An 18,561-nucleotide genomic window follows, 5' to 3' on the forward strand; every position below is an offset into this window, starting at 1 on the left:
GTAGAAACATTTAGTTAGCATTAGCCAAGTAGCTAGCGAAAGGCTATAAAAACTATCACTAGTAAACCAACCAAAGCAACCCTAAATTTGGCTAACAGCAAACGCAATATGATCATATATTTGTTATATTATATAAATGAGTAAAGAAAATACCTGAAATGCTTACCACACAACAACCCCCCCCCCCCCCCCCTTGACATCCTACTCAATTACTAGTTGCTAATTCTACCCTTGGTGGATGTCCTACTTCCTCCTACACACTATGCTTCATGGGAGACTAATCACCAAATAGTTTATGTTTCAAATTCAGTTCTTTCATAAACCATTTTCAATTCTTTCAGATGCTCTGTTCCTGAAATACTACAAAGCAACGTTCTGATACATGACTTTACATTTAAACATTTAAACGGCCAATTACATTTAAACTTTCCATAACAGCTCCAATGAACAGTAAAGTTAAACTGAAGATGTTTCAGACTGACTCTCTGTGTCTTAAAGCCTGGATAATGATGGAAAACAGTGCCTCGAATTGAGAAAGTTTCTATAGTTTTTAATAATCCTACAGTTACATTTGCTTTCTTTCCCCCCCAAACCTGCTGCTTCTCTCAGCCCCCAAAACAAAACAAAAATCAACTGTTACTGGTGCTGCCCTCCAATTTGGGTGTAAATGTCTTCTACAGTTTGGATGATGGCTGTATAACTTCCAGTGCTTGCTAGAATGCATTTTGAATAGCCTGATTTACTTTTGCTGCTGTCATGATACAAAGATTTGGCAAAGCAGTCAGATCTGTGTTTGTGCATGTCAACACAATTCACATTATAGATACATTGAGTTTTATGCACCCTACAGCTTAATATTTTTAGTGTAATAATCTCATTTACTTACTGATTAGCATGCAGAGGGCTGTGTGGAAGGAAGACACTAGAACATGCACACTGACCTAACAGAAATATAAGATTGAATTTCGGGACCTGGGCCCTGTTTCAGGAAGCCGGTTTGGAAAACTCAGAGTGAAAAACGACACTCACGGTTGAGTAACCCCGAACTGTCCAACTCGGAATATTCGGTTTCAGAAAGGCTGATAACAATTAGTTCAGTCAACGCGGAGTTGCTTTAACCCCAAGTGAAGCGCGCGGACGAGGATACATAAAGCCCTGATTAGTGGAGCACAGATTAAGCGAGTCACCATGGAGACGGAGGGAAAGAAGGCGCGGTCAATGTATTTCACAGCGCTTGAGGCCGAAATTCTGATGGCAGCATATGCCGATAACATGCAAATTCCGCGGAAAAAAGTAACACAGCCACAGCTGCAAAAGCATGCATGGCAAAACATAGCCGACAGAGTCAATGCGTGAGTGTTAATTTAAACATTGATCGAGGGATTTCCACCCATTTAACACGTTATTTTATCATATGTTATTTTATTTGTTATTTTATACATTTTATTTTGTGATGTGATGTGAGCGCAGGTGCAACCCAACAGGCCCCAAATGTTCCTGGCAGCAAGTAAAAATGAAATATAAAAATATAGTCCAAACAGGTAAGGTGTAATTGTATTATGAGCCATAGTGCTTGGTCTGTTTGTCCGATGTAAATCAATTGCAGTTAGAGGCTACATTAATTTTCTTTCTGTAAGCACTTATTGAAATTATCTGAGCACATTACAAGTACATATTTGCTTACCCTGTATGCTCAAATGTGACCCGTTATAGCCAACAGAAAAAAAGCGGAGGCCCGAAAAACAGGTGGGGGTCCTCCACCACCACCACTCACAGAGGCTGAGCAGTTGGCCCTCAGCCAAAACAGCCCTGTGGCCGAAGGCATCTCTGCGGGGACATCCTCTGAGGCAATAACCCCGCAAGACACAAGTGCCTACATAAGGGGTAAATTCAAAATAATACATGATGTGCATACATCCTTTCTTCACAGTCACCTTTGCAGTGCTACTCATTCATTTGATAAACTCTTTACCATAATGGATTATTTTGTAGTGAAGTTATTTTCCTACTGATTTTGCCTTCCCTCAGTCTTGGTTGTCTTTGAGAGCATAATGACAATGAAGTGTAAGGTGATTGGTATGTTTGTTAATTGCCATTTGGTCCCTTGTAAGTTATAAGTGACCTGTATAAACCTCATATTCTATCAGTTGATGGTGTACTGCATCTGGTGCAGCCTCCTGTTGAGCCAGACCAACATGCAGTTGTGAGTAATACTCCACAGATTATATGAGTTTACAGTAGAACAGCAATGTTGTCTATTTCTTTACTACAGGAAAATAATGAAGAAACATTGACAGCTGTTACAGAGGAGGAAGCAACAGAGACACTTTATGAGGTTTACATCTTTTAATACTTTGTGTACAGGAAATACAGGTGACCAATAAAGCCAGTTGAACAAAAAATCTCTTTATTCTTCTTTCAACATGTTGAGGTGATGGGTCAAAAGAAATGATTGTGACATATGGTGTCTCTGACTGCGCTTCCATCTTGTATGTCCGTGGGAGGGTCAGGATGTTCATGGTTTGGATCACTGCTGATGTTTGGTTCAGAAGGACAGTGTTCTCCTCTAATTGTGGCAATGTTGTGAAGATTCACACATGCCACAATAATGTCACATGCCCTTTCTGGGGTGACCCTGAGTCTTTGCAGGCACTGGAACCGGGCCTTAAGCATTCCGATAGTCATTTCAATTCTGGCTCTTGTCCTGCAATTAGCCAGATTATATCGCTGCTGTGGGCCCGGTTCAGGGTCAGGGTAAGGGGTAGGCAAATAGGGTAAACATGGATACCCCCTATCACCAAGCAAGTAGCCAGTGAACTCTCCTAAGACAGAAGGATACACTTCAGTTCAAATGTCCCTGAAGCAATTGGTCTTTATATATTTTACAGTATTCTCAACTCACCATGTCCAAATTTTGTGCTCAGTGTACATTCACGGAATATTTGTGAGTCATGGACAGAGCCTGGCCACTTGGCTTCCACATTTGTGATAATGTTGGCAGCATCACATATGATCTTCACAGTGCAGAGAACACAAATTAGCATCCATTACTATAATGAAATAATTTGTTAGTTTGAAATGCTACAGGGAACTATGTACCTGTACATTAATGCTGTGGAAAGACTTCCTGTTCACATAGTCTCCTTCATTTACTGAAGGAGCAATGATTGGAATGTGAGTGCCATCTGTACAGCCAATCACGCCTGGGAACCCTGAAAATACATGTAAAATTTAAGTAGTAGTTCAAATATCACCACATCATGAATTAAGTTTCGTTCATCCTGATACCTGCAATTTTGTGGCATCCCTCTTTGATAAATCTTGTGGGTCTATGACCGGGGAACACCACAGACGAGTACAGGAGACGTTTCAGTGCAACTGTAACATTCCTGACTGCCCGACAGACGGTAGCCTTGGAAACGTGCTCAGCGTCACCAATATTATACAGAAAGCTCCCGTTTGCAAAAAACCGAAGTGCAATACAAATAATATGCAATGAACTGAGAGCATGTCCGCGATGTGTCACATGCGTAATATATGGCCTGAGGATGTTATCCAAATAAATTATAGATTGTGCTGAGAAACGGTAACGTTCGCACAGAAAATCATCAGGAAATGATAAAATGTCCAAACGCGCTCTAATCACTCTCTCCCGGCGGAGAGCTCTGCGGAGAATTTGGGCTTCACGATCTACTGGCTCTTCAAGGAAGTGGCACGCCATGTCCGACACTTCCTACTGTCAGGTTTCCGACAAAGGGGCGGAGACAGTCAGGGTTAGTTGTAGTAAACCTGCTAGGGGGCAGGTTAGCTTCACAGCGTGTGTCGTCATAGTGACTCACTCAGGCTGCAGCTGAACTCGCTTTGTGAAACCGAAAACCCAGAGTTTTCGTTAACTCAGGGTATACTTACTCAGTTTTTCCACTAAACCGGCTTCCTGAAACAGGGCCCTGGGGCCCGTTCTTCGTACCTCGCTAAGTAGGTTAGCCGGATTAGATTGTTGACGATTTCGCGTGATCCTGGATCAGTCGGTTCCCCGAAGCTCATCCGGGACTTGCTGTCATAGCAACAGAGCCGTAAGCGTAAACCTGCTCGGGAGCAGGTTTACTTTATGTAAACAGGATTAGATCGCGGCCACGCAGGTATGTCCGCTTCATTTATACGAAAGCAACAGCGATATTTTTCCACTGTTTCACCATAAATAAATATTATCAATGTAACTAAAGGTAATGCAGCACTTGATCCTTTTATTGATGTCACACAGATACATACAGGTCATTTCCTAAAAAAGGGAAATGAACTATTAACATTCTATTACATGTATGTGATTATTACAGATGTAATTCATATTTCAGAGTAGTAATTGTAAATTACTTCGTGTAATCAAGATGAGAGACCACGGCTATAAAAGCGAAGGTGGATTTGGGAAGCCTGTCGCAGCCATGTCCTGTCCGTATACGCGACCAACCCATTGCGGAAGGTGCAAGATTGATAAGGAGAGTCCTCAGAATTCAGCGTATATTGCGGGACAGACAGGATCCTTTAGCTCAGCGCGACAGTGTGCTCATAGAGAGATATCGATATTCCCGTGAGGGTATTATTTACTTAACCAACTTGTTGACGAGGGGGTGCAGGACCACCACCTGTCTTTTTTTCCTCTGCCCTTTTCTTGGTTGCTGTTATGAACAAACTAACAGAGTATTACAGGCCAGTATTACCTTGCCAAGAGACGCAAAGCAATCTAAGAGATAAATATTACCATTCTGTAGAATACTCCTGTATTCCACTTTTACTTGTTCCCATGTTCTTGTGGGTCCTGTTGTGGCTCTAATGTGAAAGGGGATATAATATAACATATTATAATATAATATAATGCCATATGATATTGGACAATATAGTGTCATATGATAGATCTACCCTACCGCCTACTGGCGATATGGCCTACTGCCATATCGCGCCTACTGGCGCGATATGGCAGCCTGGCTACAACCGTAGCTGCCTCCACCAGTGTGTGAATGTGGGAGTGAATGAATAGTGGTATCGTAAAGCGCTTTGGGTGCCTTGGAAAGCGCTATATAAATCCAATCCATTATTATTATTATTATTATTAAATTACCTACGAGTTTGATTTGTCAGCAACTTTCTGCCAGCCCTCTCTCCTTGCTTTTGCAGCCTTTGCAGTGTTCTCTTGCGTTTTAATTAAACTCTGAAACTCCTAAAATCCCTCACTCATGAGTTCTTGCTCTGCTGCCGGAAAATACCGAGCACGCCCCTTCGACATTTTCGCCGACCAATCAGCGGGTTGCCGATCAATGTTTCTACTATCGATGCGTAGCCCCTTTTACGACACCCAGTGATGTCACATTCCTGCGTCCAGCTGTAGTAATCGTCAACAGCAGGTGTGTTCGGGGAACCGGATTAGCGAGCTCACGGTTAGCGCGATGATTTGATCTTGGATGTGTCATTTGATCTTGGATGTAGTAAGCGACGTACGAAGAACGGGCCCCTGGTTGCCAAACCATGATAACACTGCTCATAAATCCCTTGATCAAACCCACAGGGAGCAGGGGAGAGGAAATGTTTCCACACTGGTGAGGTGAAGGTTCATGCGGAGTTAGAGCACTGAGAAAAACAAATGTGAAGTCAGAGTGAGGAATAACACCCCGCACTCCTGCAGCTACTACTTAAATAATACAAACCTATTTTGATGATGCAATCCTGTTGAGCTACACCATTTCTAGCTGAAATTGAGTCATTTGATAGGTTAGATTAAAATAAAAAGAACTTGTAGGCTTTGTCATCATCATTCATGAGATTGCTGAGTGGTGTGTGTGTGCTGGGTTCTCCTCTGTTCTCCTTCAGACTCTTTCTCCTCTCCGTGGCAGGTGATTGAACGCAGCTGATTCCACTTGCTAATCACCTGAGCCCAGAGAGCAGAGAGAAATGTCTCAACAAGTGTCAGTGGGCTCCTTTGGCAGTATTCAAGCTGTGTGTGACTTGTGACCTGAACTCTTTGTGAGAAAATGTCTTTTCTGTTGTGTTTCGGTGGACTATTGTTTTTTCTTAGATTTTTAGCTTGACCTCTTTTGTCAGTAGCATTCTTCCAGTATTTTGGAAGTGCAGTTGTTGCAACAGTGTTGCCTCACAACAAGGTCTCAGATTCAAACCCACCACCCAGTTGAGACTTTTCTGTGTGTTCTTGCATGGGTTCTCTCCAAGCACTCCAGGGGCCCGTTCTTCGTACGTCGCTTACTACATCCAAGATCAAATGACACATCCAAGATCAAATCATCGCGCTAACCGTGAGCTCGCTAATCCGGTTCCCCGAACACACCTGCTGTTGACGATTACTACAGCTGGACGCAGGAATGTGACATCACTGGGTGTCGTAAAAGGGGCTACGCATCGATAGTAGAAACATTGATCGGCAACCCGCTGATTGGTCGGCGAAAATGTCGAAGGGGCGTGCTCGGTATTTTCCGGCAGCAGAGCAAGAACTCATGAGTGAGGGATTTTAGGAGTTTCAGAGTTTAATTAAAACGCAAGAGAACACTGCAAAGGCTGCAAAAGCAAGGAGAGAGGGCTGGCAGAAAGTTGCTGACAAATCAAACTCGTAGGTAATTTAATAATAATAATAATAATGGATTGGATTTATATAGCGCTTTCCAAGGCACCCAAAGCGCTTTACGATACCACTATTCATTCACTCCCACATTCACACACTGGTGGAGGCAGCTACGGTTGTAGCCAGGCTGCCATATCGCACCATCGGCCCCTCTGGCCAACACCAGTAGGCGGTAGGGTAGATCTATCATATGACACTATATTGTCCAATATCATATGGCATTATATTATATTATAATATGTTATATTATATCCCCTTTCACATTAGAGCCACAACAGGACCCACAAGAAAATGGGAACAAGTAAAAGTGGAATACAGGAGTATTCTACAGAATGGTAATATTTATCTCTTAGATTGCTTTGCGTCTCTTGGCAAGGTAATACTGGCCTGTAATACTCTGTTAGTTTGTTCATAACAGCAACCAAGAAAAGGGCAGAGGAAAAAAAGACAGGTGGTGGTCCTGCACCCCCTCGTCAACAAGTTGGTTAAGTAAATAATACCCTCACGGGAATATCGATATCTCTCTATGAGCACACTGTCGCGCTGAGCTAAAGGATCCTGTCTGTCCCGCAATATACGCTGAATTCTGAGGACTCTCCTTATCAATCTTGCACCTTCCGCAATGGGTTGGTCGCGTATACGGACAGGACATGGCTGCGACAGGCTTCCCAAATCCACCTTCGCTTTTATAGCCGTGGTCTCTCATCTTGATTACACGAAGTAATTTACAATTACTACTCTGAAATATGAATTACATCTGTAATAATCACATACATGTAATAGAATGTTAATAGTTCATTTCCCTTTTTTAGGAAATGACCTGTATGTATCTGTGTGACATCAATAAAAGGATCAAGTGCTGCATTACCTTTAGTTACATTGATAATATTTATTTATGGTGAAACAGTGGAAAAATATCGCTGTTGCTTTCGTATAAATGAAGCGGACATACCTGCGTGGCCGCGATCTAATCCTGTTTACATAAAGTAAACCTGCTCCCGAGCAGGTTTACGCTTACGGCTCTGTTGCTATGACAGCAAGTCCCGGATGAGCTTCGGGGAACCGACTGATCCAGGATCACGCGAAATCGTCAACAATCTAATCCGGCTAACCTACTTAGCGAGGTACGAAGAACGGGCCCCAGCTCTGTCCCACAGTCCAAAGAGATGCATGTTAGGTTAAATGGTGACTCTCAATTGACCCTACAGGGTAGGTGTGATTTTGAGTGTCAAGGGTTCTGCCTGATTTATGCTTCAGCAGGAAATCTGTGTGATAACCTACAATGTAGATTTCCCGCTAAAGCGTAATTCAGTCATTAGACTTTTACAGTGAATATTTACGTGAATGGCTGCTGTCGTTGCAGGCATTTATGCTGGTGTGTGGTCAGTGTTGGGAAGGTTACTTTTAAAATGTATTCCACTACAGATTACAGAATACATGCCCCAAAATGTATATTGTAATGTATTCCGTTACGTTACTCAATGAGAGTAACGTATTCTGAATACTTTGGATTATTTAATATATTATAATGTTTTTAACAACTACATGAATGTACTATTGCTGTGTGATTTATTACTATTACTGAAGGTTACTCGCCATACCAATACCAACTAGATTTTTAAATCTTAATAGAAAATGAGTAACAGTAGGGTGGACATTAGGTAAGGCTGCACTTTTTGCAGCGATCTCGTATAGAAAACTATTCCGCGCATATATAAAACAGGTCTGCGGCTCCAAACCGTAAAGGCTCCAAACTGTAAAACCGTAAAGGGACTTCTGGCTAACATGTCAGGTTCCGGTGTTCTGGGTATCCATCCTACCTGACAAACCATCTTACCCGTTGTTTCTGCGCATGCGCACAACACGAAATTAAGTGAATATTATTACCTTTGTGAATATTAGCTAGAAAAATACTCTGACGGGTAAAATTAAGTGGCAAATCATCCTACCTTTGTTAATCTAAGCTAGAAGCATACTTTTACGGCTAAAATTTAGTGGCCAATCATCCTATTTTTGTTAATAAGAGCTAGAAACATACTGTGACGGGTAAAATGAATTGCCAAGCCATGCTACCTTTGTGAATGTTACCTACAAGCATACTTCATGGATAAAATGAAGTGGCAAACCGTCCTGGCTTTATGAATATGAGCTACAAGCATACTCTGATGGGCAAAGTTAAGTGGCAAACTGTCATACAGACTTAAATTTGTGCTGGAATTACTCTGTGACAGCAGAAATGTGAATAAACTACTTACGGTAGGACGTTTTGCCAAAGTAGGATGGTTTGTCAGAACACCTTGTCGGGCTCGTAGCTGAAAAATAGCTTTACTTTGTTGTCTGGGTCAACTTTGCTAGCGAGAGACACAGAGAGGCGTTGAAAGGCTGCTCCAACGGAACTTATTGTTTCGGAGGAAAACACCAACACGGTGTACAGTCGAGTCTTAATAGCTTATTTACAACTGGGCTCGTCAGGCACTGTTGTCTGCAGTGGTTATTATTATATTTACATGCTTCCATCTCCCGTTTCTGCTCAGTGACAACTCGTACTTTTCGACTCTCCTTTTTCTTCCTCACTCGCTCACAGACACATAACGGGTATGGCAGTCCATTCTCCCTGCAGCACGGACTACACTGCTCATGGGGCTACATTCTTTAGGCCTATGCCTGTAACACGCTGCCTGTTGCCTTCATATTAAATCATTTTTGTGAATAATTTTTTAAAATATTTCTTCATGTCATTATGCGGGCCGCAAGTAGAGGTGACATGGGCTGCGAGATTGAGACACAGGCATTAGAGCCTCTTAATGCGTGTTTTGTTTGGGTTTCCACCGGTGTGGAAACCAAAAATAGAGAGAGCATAACCTCACATATGAAACAGGAAAATACCGCCGTGTAATCCATTCATTTCAACAAAGTAACTGTATTCTAAATACCACCTTTTTAAACAGTAACTGTAACGGAATACAGTTACTCATATTTTGTATTTTAAATACGTAACGGCGGTACATGTATTCCGTTACTCCCCAACACTGTGTGTGCTGGATTATGGGTTAATAATCATAGTCATGTCCAGGTGTTTCCAGCTGTATATGAGGTGCCATATAATATAAATAAATAAAATGCTAGTTCTTTTTCCTACTGTAAAAAGTTCCTGGAAATATCCAAGAGGAATTTACGGTACTGAACAGGCCAGTCACAATAGTTGTGGGCTGCGTCGATGTGTTAGATGGTTACATTTCTAGGGAGGTGCACATCAGGTTACGGTGCAGGTTGCCTGGTACAGGTTTAGAGGGGTTTGTAGTTACGATGTAGCTACAGCATAGATTTCACATAAAAACATAAATCTTTTGTTACCCTTGCAAACTGGTGACCACCACAGTGTATCCCACCTTTCACCCTCAACCAAACACCATCACTGCCACTAACTCCTCACCCTTTAACACAGTCACATTAGTAGCTGTAAAATTTTAGTAGCACAAAATAAAACTTAAATAGATAAAAGCATGCATAACAGCCCCCTTTTTTATAAGAAGAAACCTCTCACAAGCATTTTTGTTGAAGAATGTTTAAAAAGTCATGATTGTTCATCCAGAACATTTATTTATGATGACTGTGGTTAATTTTACAGCACCTCTCTTCCCATTTTATGGCACATTGGCAGTTTTTGATCATGACTCAGATGATGTCGTTCTGAAGTGTTGTTTTATAAAAACAAAACAAAAAAAACAAAACCATGACATCTGCCTCCATGTCTGTGCGTTTGTGATAAGCAGTTCCTTTTCTGTGTGTGTGTTCCTGTCTGTTTGGATGAAGGTGTGACCTCTGGCTTTTCAACAGAGAGGGAGCAAAATTAGAAGAAAGAAGGGAGGGAGGAGGGATGGAGAGACGGATAGAGGCTTTGATGAATAGACTGTTGTGGAAAAAAAGTGTCTCGGCAAAAGAGAAGAGGAATGAGGTCATTATCTTTGTCCTCACCTGTGGCCTCCAGAACACACACGCGTGCACAAATACACACAACACAATCCGCATTTCATCAACAACAGCAACACCTCGGCCCATCCCTCCTTCTCCACAAACTACCTTGCTTTGTCAAGCGGCTGTGTCCCTGCTTTTCTGTCGCTTGGATAATAATTTCTTCTTCTCTGCGTGTCATTGTCAGCTCTGCATATTTCAGAGCTTTCAGGCTTCCTCCTCCCTGATTTATTTTCTGCAATCCAACCATCACACTCGTCACAATCTTTTTCCCCACTCCACACATCACTATTACAATCACTTGCCCCGGGTCACCTCCCTGCCCCATTACTGCTCCACTTTTTCAACCCCCGCCCATCCCTCCTTAGAGCACAGTGCGCTGTAATCACATCCACTGGACCAAGATCACCTCCTCTTCTTCGCCTTCCCACCTCCTCCTTGCCCACTTTCGTGAGGCAGGTCATGCCTCTTGAGGCAACGGAGCAGAGAAATTGCCTGTTATCGAGGGTCGATTTTTCATGCGCTTGTAAATTGCTTTGTATTGACACTCTGTCAGAGCAGGGTCATCACAACGGCCCGGGCCAGTCGCCACCCTGCTGTTGCACTGCTGATCTCGGGGGTGCTACCACCGAGACCAGAGCAGTCATGATCAAGGCAGGGTGCAGCTTGTGCGTGTTTTGTCTGCGTTTGGGTCTCAGTTCTAATCATTGTCATTATGAGTCTGTTTGAGACGGTTACAATAACAGTTCTGCAAGTAGGTAGTAGGTTTCAAATTACCTCTATTTTATTAATGTCAAGAACCGAAGTTCAACACACAAGCTGGACCCAGGAGCAGAACACACACACAGCGGTACGAGAGAAAAAATAAACTTTATTATAACTGAGAGTGTCCCGGGAGAGTAGAAGGGAGAAAACGCACGGAACCAGAGAAACCGAGGGACCGGGAGAAGAATCGCGCAGGAAACGCCGAGAGCGGGACCGTGGGAGGCTGAAACAGAAAAAGAAAAAAGGATTATTGGGGTGCGGGTAAACCGGCAGCATACGAGGGGAGGTAGTATACGCGTCTTACGATGATAGCGGGGCCAAGGGAACCGGAGGGAGGGGTGAGGGTCCGTGGGGAGAAGCTCCAGAAAGGGCGAGGCGGCTGGGGTTGATCGTGATCCAAATTCTGGACAGGCTGGTGACTCAAAACACGCCGAGCAGTGATCGCTGAAGGACGATTACGGACTGGCGTGGAGCAGCAGGCTGGGCAGGATTAAATGGTCCACCTGGTGATCGCCTGGGATGGGATGCAGGTGTGGAGTCAGCGGCCACGCCCACGGGAGTGGGCATCCCATCAGCACCTCAGACGCCGGGCCGCGGACCATGACAATTAATGAATAAAGCATCTTTTTTTTTCCACGTACAACACCAGGCTAGGATCAGCTAGGATGATGTTGATGCTTCATAAAAATGTTTTTTGCCATTTCTGATTTATTGGTTCCAAATTTACTTGCAGCATGTTATTTGCCCTTTCCAAAGAACAACTGACTCTGTGCTGACCTCTGTTACAACTTAAAAGACGGTGAAATATTTCGGCCTCAGCATTTCAAAACACACTTTTTTTTACTAAAGAGATCACAAAGTGTGAATCAGTTCTACCTGCCTCTTCCAGTTCTTTTGTCCTTGTTGCATCATTCCTTTTGTCTGTTTTTTTAAAGCATTTTTCATAATGTGCTTTTGTATGTCTGTGCGTACGTTCCTCCCAGCTCTTTCTCATCCATCTAATGTCTTAAATCTCTCACCTCTCACTTGTCAGTCGCATTGGCAGATCTTTTATCTCTCGTGGCTCTGACACATTCTCTCTTTTCTTTTCTTTACCCCTCATTTCTTCCTTTGTTGTCACACCAGTGCTGAACCTCAACACTAAGATTTAACACTTGTTTCTCTGTTAACTGTTTCAAAGATCTTCTGAATGTTGCCTGCTAATATGGGAACTGATGTATGCATTTCTGACTTTGAGTTACCTGAAGTGTTTTCTGCTGTAGTCCTGTTTCTGTGCGAGCTCTATGGTTGCTTTCCACCAAAAGGCTCAAATTAGAATCAAAAACCGAGCTATGAATAAAACACTGTCTCTGTGCACAGCAACGCTGCACGCAGGTGGAGGCTGAGAAGAGCAAGCAGAGTTCACTTAAAGGAATATTCCACTGAAATCTGCCTTTCAACTATCAAAAACTCACTGCCTGTAGGCCTGAAAGGTGGCTCTGAAAAGTTTGCAGCTCTTTTCTGTGCACAGAATCTGGTTTCTGTAGTTAGACTGAATTTATAGCAGGTGGAAGGAATTTCAACAGTGATTTAGAGAGAGTTTTTTTTTAACCTATACCAATATCCAAATGTGCGTTTTAAAAATTATGTCATTGCAGTAACTTATCATGCACTGTAGTCTGTATGTCTCTCACATTGTTGCTGACCCACTTGTCTTGCTTCATTTTAAGGTTTGTGTGCAGCTCTCTTTAGGTTCTGCCAAAGCATTTTAGTCAGGTTGAGGTCCTGACTGAAATGACGAATCATTACACCACCTTGACTCTTTTCTCTTTCAGCCGTTCTCTTGTAGATTTGCTACTTTGCTTGTGGTCATTGTATTATTACATGACTAGGCTCTAGCCAAATTTTACTGTTGGACAGATCATTTTCGACTGTTTGGTTTGTTTAGATGCAACTTTGCAAACCTAAGCTGTGCTGCCATCTTCTTTTCAGAGCGAAGAGGCATTCTGTTGGCAAACCTTTCAAGCTACACTTATTCAGCTTTTCTAGTTCATTCTAATTTGTGAACTCTAACATTTAATGCACTAACCGAGGCCTGCAAAGCCCTTGGGTTTTTTGGAGTTTCTCTGAGCATTGCCCAATCTGACCTTGGGGTATATTTACTGAGACGTGGGCAGATTAACGCACACCTAAATGCTCCAGACCAGCCAAATGCCAAAGCTTATGTTTTTATAGAGGTGCTCACACTTGCTGATGATCAGTTAATCAAGTGCATTTGATTCACTGCACCTGGCTGCCTCTTAATACCCACAGATGCAGTGATGGTTTACTTAGTTTTTCACAGGACTGCACAGAGTTACGCGTTAATAGCCTGTTTAACATATTTATCGTTAAGCTATTCATGAGCAAAAATGTTATAGACCTCTGATGAATATAAATGAAAGTTGCTTTTAGTAGGTTTAGTTTAGATGTTTGTTTTGTGTCATTGTTCACTTTTTACTGAGCTTTAAGAAAAAAAATTAAGATCAGTGCACAGTTCATGCTTATGCTTTTTTAACAGTTACCTGATAATGAAAGCTAATAAAATGTGAAAAACATAAAATGACAAAAGCATTTAAATATGATGTTGGTGGGTCAAACATAACACAGTATTTAAATTAGGGCTTTTAAAACTGTATATATGAAAAGCTGCCGCATGCAGCCACTCAATAAATAAATACATACATAAATAAATCTACCTTGACTTGATGTTACTATACAGTTTATAGGTAGCAAGGGTATCAACTGATTTATCTGGACAGTTCGAATCTGACCATCTCCAGCATTAAAACTGTGGCAAAAAAAATAAGGACTTCACATTATATTTTATTTGAAATGGAGCTAGGCTTCAGTTCAAAGTAAATCAAAGGTATCAGGTCTTACACGAGTGGGTGGCTGCAGACATATATTCATGTTTCTTTGCAGCCACTGGCTTCAGTGTGATGCCATATCCTTGGCAAGCTGTGCCGATGTCTGCGTTTGACACCCACTCGCTTGGTAGGGCGGCACAATCTAGACACCGCTGGCACCAATGTGACGGCAAGCTTTCCCTATGAAGAGATGAAGCCATGTGAAAATGGTTAAAAAGCACACACAAAGAGGCAGAAGTGGAAAAGAAAGGTGCCAATGAGAGATAGAGAGCAATGAAAGGATCGAGAGAAAAGGATGAAAGACCAGAGGACATATAGAGCTTGGTCAGGAAGACGAAAGTGACGCCATGTGAGAAATCCAACACTGGTGATGAAAAGGAAAAAAAGGACAGAGTGAGTCCAGATGCAGTGTGAAAACGGTGGAGAGGAAAAGGCAGAGACTGATAAATGGGTAGAGAGGAATGCCTGAGAGACTTTCTTTCTTCCTTCTATTCCCTCCAATGTCAAGCCAAGCCAGCCCTCCTGGCAGATGTCTCCTCCTCCACCCTGACCGCCCCACCTGCTTTCCCTCCCTTTATCCTCCCGCTGTCGTCCTTCTATCCTCCTCCTCCTCTGTCCTGCATGCCACACAGCTGCACATCCACTTCCTGTGCATTAGGACTCATCTGCCACGAGTGTGTGCTGAAAGAGCCTCCAATCTGCAACGGGCTTGTCTCAGAGCACATTAAAGCTGCTCTGGGCACGACACTCCAAATGAAAACACACCCAGTTTATTAATCTAACTCGGTAATTGGGGCTGCAGCTGAGTTGAGGATCCATCCAAAATAGAGTTAAGCAACATGAGCATTGTTTATATTTTGACATTAACTTTATTGACGTTAAGGATTTTTGGGAATGTCTAAAATCCAATTTAATGAATGTGATTTAGATAAATCATTAAATAAATTATAAAACTGTGTTTCTAAAAATGTTATGACATGTACATAAAAACAGAATACAAACCATCTAAACCCTGAATTTAAGTGAAATTTTACTCACTGAAACTGAGGAATGTTATTGCTTTCATAAAGCTCCAAATATAACAACAACAACAACAACAATCTTTATTTATAGAGCACATTTAAAAACCAACGGCATGCCAAAGTGCTTAACATAAAACAAATTAACACAAGTATAATCAAAGTCATAAAAACAAAAAATAAAAGTGTAAAATTATGTTCACAGGAAAAAGCCACCAATAAAAAAAAGTATAACTATAGCACATAACTATAGCACAATATAACTATGCCATCAAAACACAATGGCGATATGACATGCACAGCGCAAATAAAAGCATGATAGGAAAATTAATAGAATAAATCACTGCAAACAAGGCCAGCATTTAACCGGTAGAAAAAGCAAGATTAAACAAATACGCTTTAAGCCGTGATTTAAAAGATTGAATAGAGTCAGACGCCCGGATGCCAATCGGAAGGTTGTTCCACAACTCTGGTGCAGTCAGGGCAAACGCTCGATCACCTCTAGACTTCAGCCGAGATCTAGGCTGCACCAACAGTAACTGTGAGGATGATCTTAAAGCCCTAGCAGGAACATATGAGCTTAGGAGTTCCTTAAGATAGCTCGGTGCTATGTTGTTAGTGATTTTAAAAGTAAACAGCAGAATTTTAAATTGGATACGGTATTTCACAGGCAACCAGTGCAAATCAGCTAGGAGGGGGTAATGTGGGCAAACTTCCTAGTTTTGGTTAGAATGCGTGCAGCAGCATTTTGGACTGTCTGTAATCTATGAAGGAGGGCAGAGTGGAGACCAAAATAGAGTGAATTGCAGTAATCCAGTCTCGAAGTTACAAAGGCATGGATGAGCTGAAATATAATAGCAATTTAAAATGGGTAGGGCAGGAAAATAGGTTATTGGGACACCTGTGACATAAATATAGGTGTAAAAAGAGCAGAGAGCAAGAGTTTTATAGTGATCGATTCATCAGTGTGTGAAAAGACTTTTTGGGCTAAACAATTCAAGAATGATGGTGCTCAGTGAGAAAGTGTAAAGCATAAATAAATGATGAGGAGACTCCAGAAAAATCTTTGAATTCTCATTAAATACAGAAATAATTCTATAGTGGAAATCGCTAACATTTATATACAAATGCAAGCTAAATTTTTGCAGTGCTAAAGAAAAAAACAAGGCATTGAGGCAAGGTGGAAAGCTGTCCTGTGGTCGTAATGCTCATCAGGCTGCATCCTCTGGGAGACGAGCTAGCAACCTTGTTATCAGTGCATAAGTCAAGAGCATCTCTTATGTAACTGCCGTGGTCATGGCAAGGAGGGTTTAGTGCATATATAATTAGTACATATAAAGGTGCAGTTAATGCTTAACAAATCAGTTTTGGAACAAAATATGCATTATGAAACAAAAAATAAAACATACAAGCTGTCCTACATGAATAAAGGAAAATTATTTGCTTTCAAAAGTAGGATAACTGGTCTCCTCGGATCTTCGAGGTTTCTCCTTCTTCTTCTTCTTCTTCTTCTTCTTCTTCTTCTTCTTCTTCTTCCAGCTGCTCCCTTTGGCGGTCGCCACAGTGGAACATCTGGATGGATGGGTCTCAGTTTCATTGGTGTGACTGTGTCCAGTTAGTTGGTCCAGAGACGCTCTTTGACCTGGAGACTGATGGGAGATTTACGTGGTAGACTCTGGCTCTGCTTTCACTGCTCTGACATCAGTTACCATCAGCACGTTTGTGGAAACAAACATCTTTAGCAAGTACATGAGCTTCTGTGAATTTATCAATGTAAGAGAAACATTTTTACTCACTGATCATTTTGGTCTAAATGTTCGATTTAGCAGTGGAGTTTTAAACTCCTTTAGCACATTAGTAAGGATAGTCTTGATTATGGAGAAGAGATGTCACTGGATATCACCTCCGACCTCCACGGGTCCCAACAAACCACTTTTCTACTCTTCATCCTCTTCATATCTGCCCTCACTTCGTCCTTACTAATCCTGTAAACTCAATTCCCAAAAATGTACAGTGTTATTAAAGAACAGGCGAAGCAGCTACAGTCCTTTTGTTTTTTATTTAACTGTTGCATGTCTAGGGTATTTGCTATCAAGTTATACGTTTTGCCACCTAGCTGTTTGTGATTTGAAGATAGCTGATTTGAAGATGTTACACTGATGTCATTCTAAGCCTGCTTCCTTCCCAAATCCTTGCTGGTGGTCTTTTCAAGGACAATGAATAGCCCAAACTTCCCAGCAGCATACACAAGCTTCTCTTAACATGTTTAAGCAATCAGTTTACAGATAGCTGGACTTACAAATGCTGTCATGGGGATTTTTGCATTGCTAGCCTTATCACACTCCAAAAAATAGGGAATTTAGTTCTGCATTTATAACAATAACATATTACATCATTTCCAGTAATGAAGCTATTCAAACATTTTTTTTGCCAGAAATTCAAAGTGTTATCTCTTGCTGCCACTTGGGACTACAGAATTACAAACTAAGCCTGTGTGGTCTTTAAATGTGCAAAAGTCACATGTTGTTTCAGTAATTCCCTTAATACTTGGGTTGCTGTGCTGCGATAAGGAACATTTAGCCACTCCGAGTTGAAGAATGATGTCTATTTGAGACTTTATTTCATATGGAAAGAAAAAAACAATAAATAGAGACGATCTATCTGAAAAGCTGGTAAAATGCCGCTGTCACAAATATGAAGTCAAATTTGGTTATCCTGGCTAAAATGGTATTGATATTTAAGTGCAGTTTATTGTGTTGAGTAAAATAACAGCAGTTGTGGAAAGGTACTGTACTTTAAAATGTCAAACAAATCATCTACAATAGGGCTCCACGTTCTCTCTCTATATCTATCGGTCTATTGTGTGTGTGTGTGTGTGTGTGTGTGTGTGTGTGTGTGTGTGTGAGTGTGTGTGTGTGCGAGAGAGAGAGCCAGAGAGAGTGCACTTTCTGTGTTGTATGTTTATCAGTGTACAGTGTGCGAGAGAGAGAGTGACAGAAAGGAGGTTGTCGAAAGTGGGTAAGTGCCGTCATTACTCACTCTCCACCGTAGAGTGTGTGCTGTTCTGCAGCGCCCCGTTACATTTCAGTGTTATATAATAGAAGAGTTTAATTTTTTAACAGATGTGAGCTAAGAGACCAAAAACACTAAGCCATGACAGAGTGAATGAGCCTCACAGTTGTATGAGGACTAGTTTGAAAGGGAGACACATAACCAGAAAGGTTAAGAGAGTGCCGAGCTATGTTGGATAAGACAGAAAAGAAAAAGTGAATTGTATAGCTTTGTCTCTTATATT

General features: G+C 41.7%; 1 long non-coding RNA gene across 1 annotated transcript; it reads right to left on the minus strand.

The window, feature by feature from the left end:
* Window positions 1-11,445: 11,445 nt before the first annotated feature.
* Window positions 11,446-11,772, minus strand: LOC145428790 (uncharacterized). Its single transcript, XR_013909112.1, has 2 exons — window positions 11,664-11,772; window positions 11,446-11,582 (listed from the first exon to the last, which is right to left on the minus strand). It is a non-coding gene; the product is annotated as an uncharacterized LOC145428790 (long non-coding RNA).
* Between the last annotated feature and the right edge of the window lie 6,789 nt (window positions 11,773-18,561).

This window comes from Astatotilapia calliptera, chromosome 5, assembly GCF_964374335.1.
Source record: "Astatotilapia calliptera chromosome 5, fAstCal68.1, whole genome shotgun sequence".
Lineage (NCBI taxonomy): Eukaryota > Metazoa > Chordata > Actinopteri > Cichliformes > Cichlidae > Astatotilapia > Astatotilapia calliptera.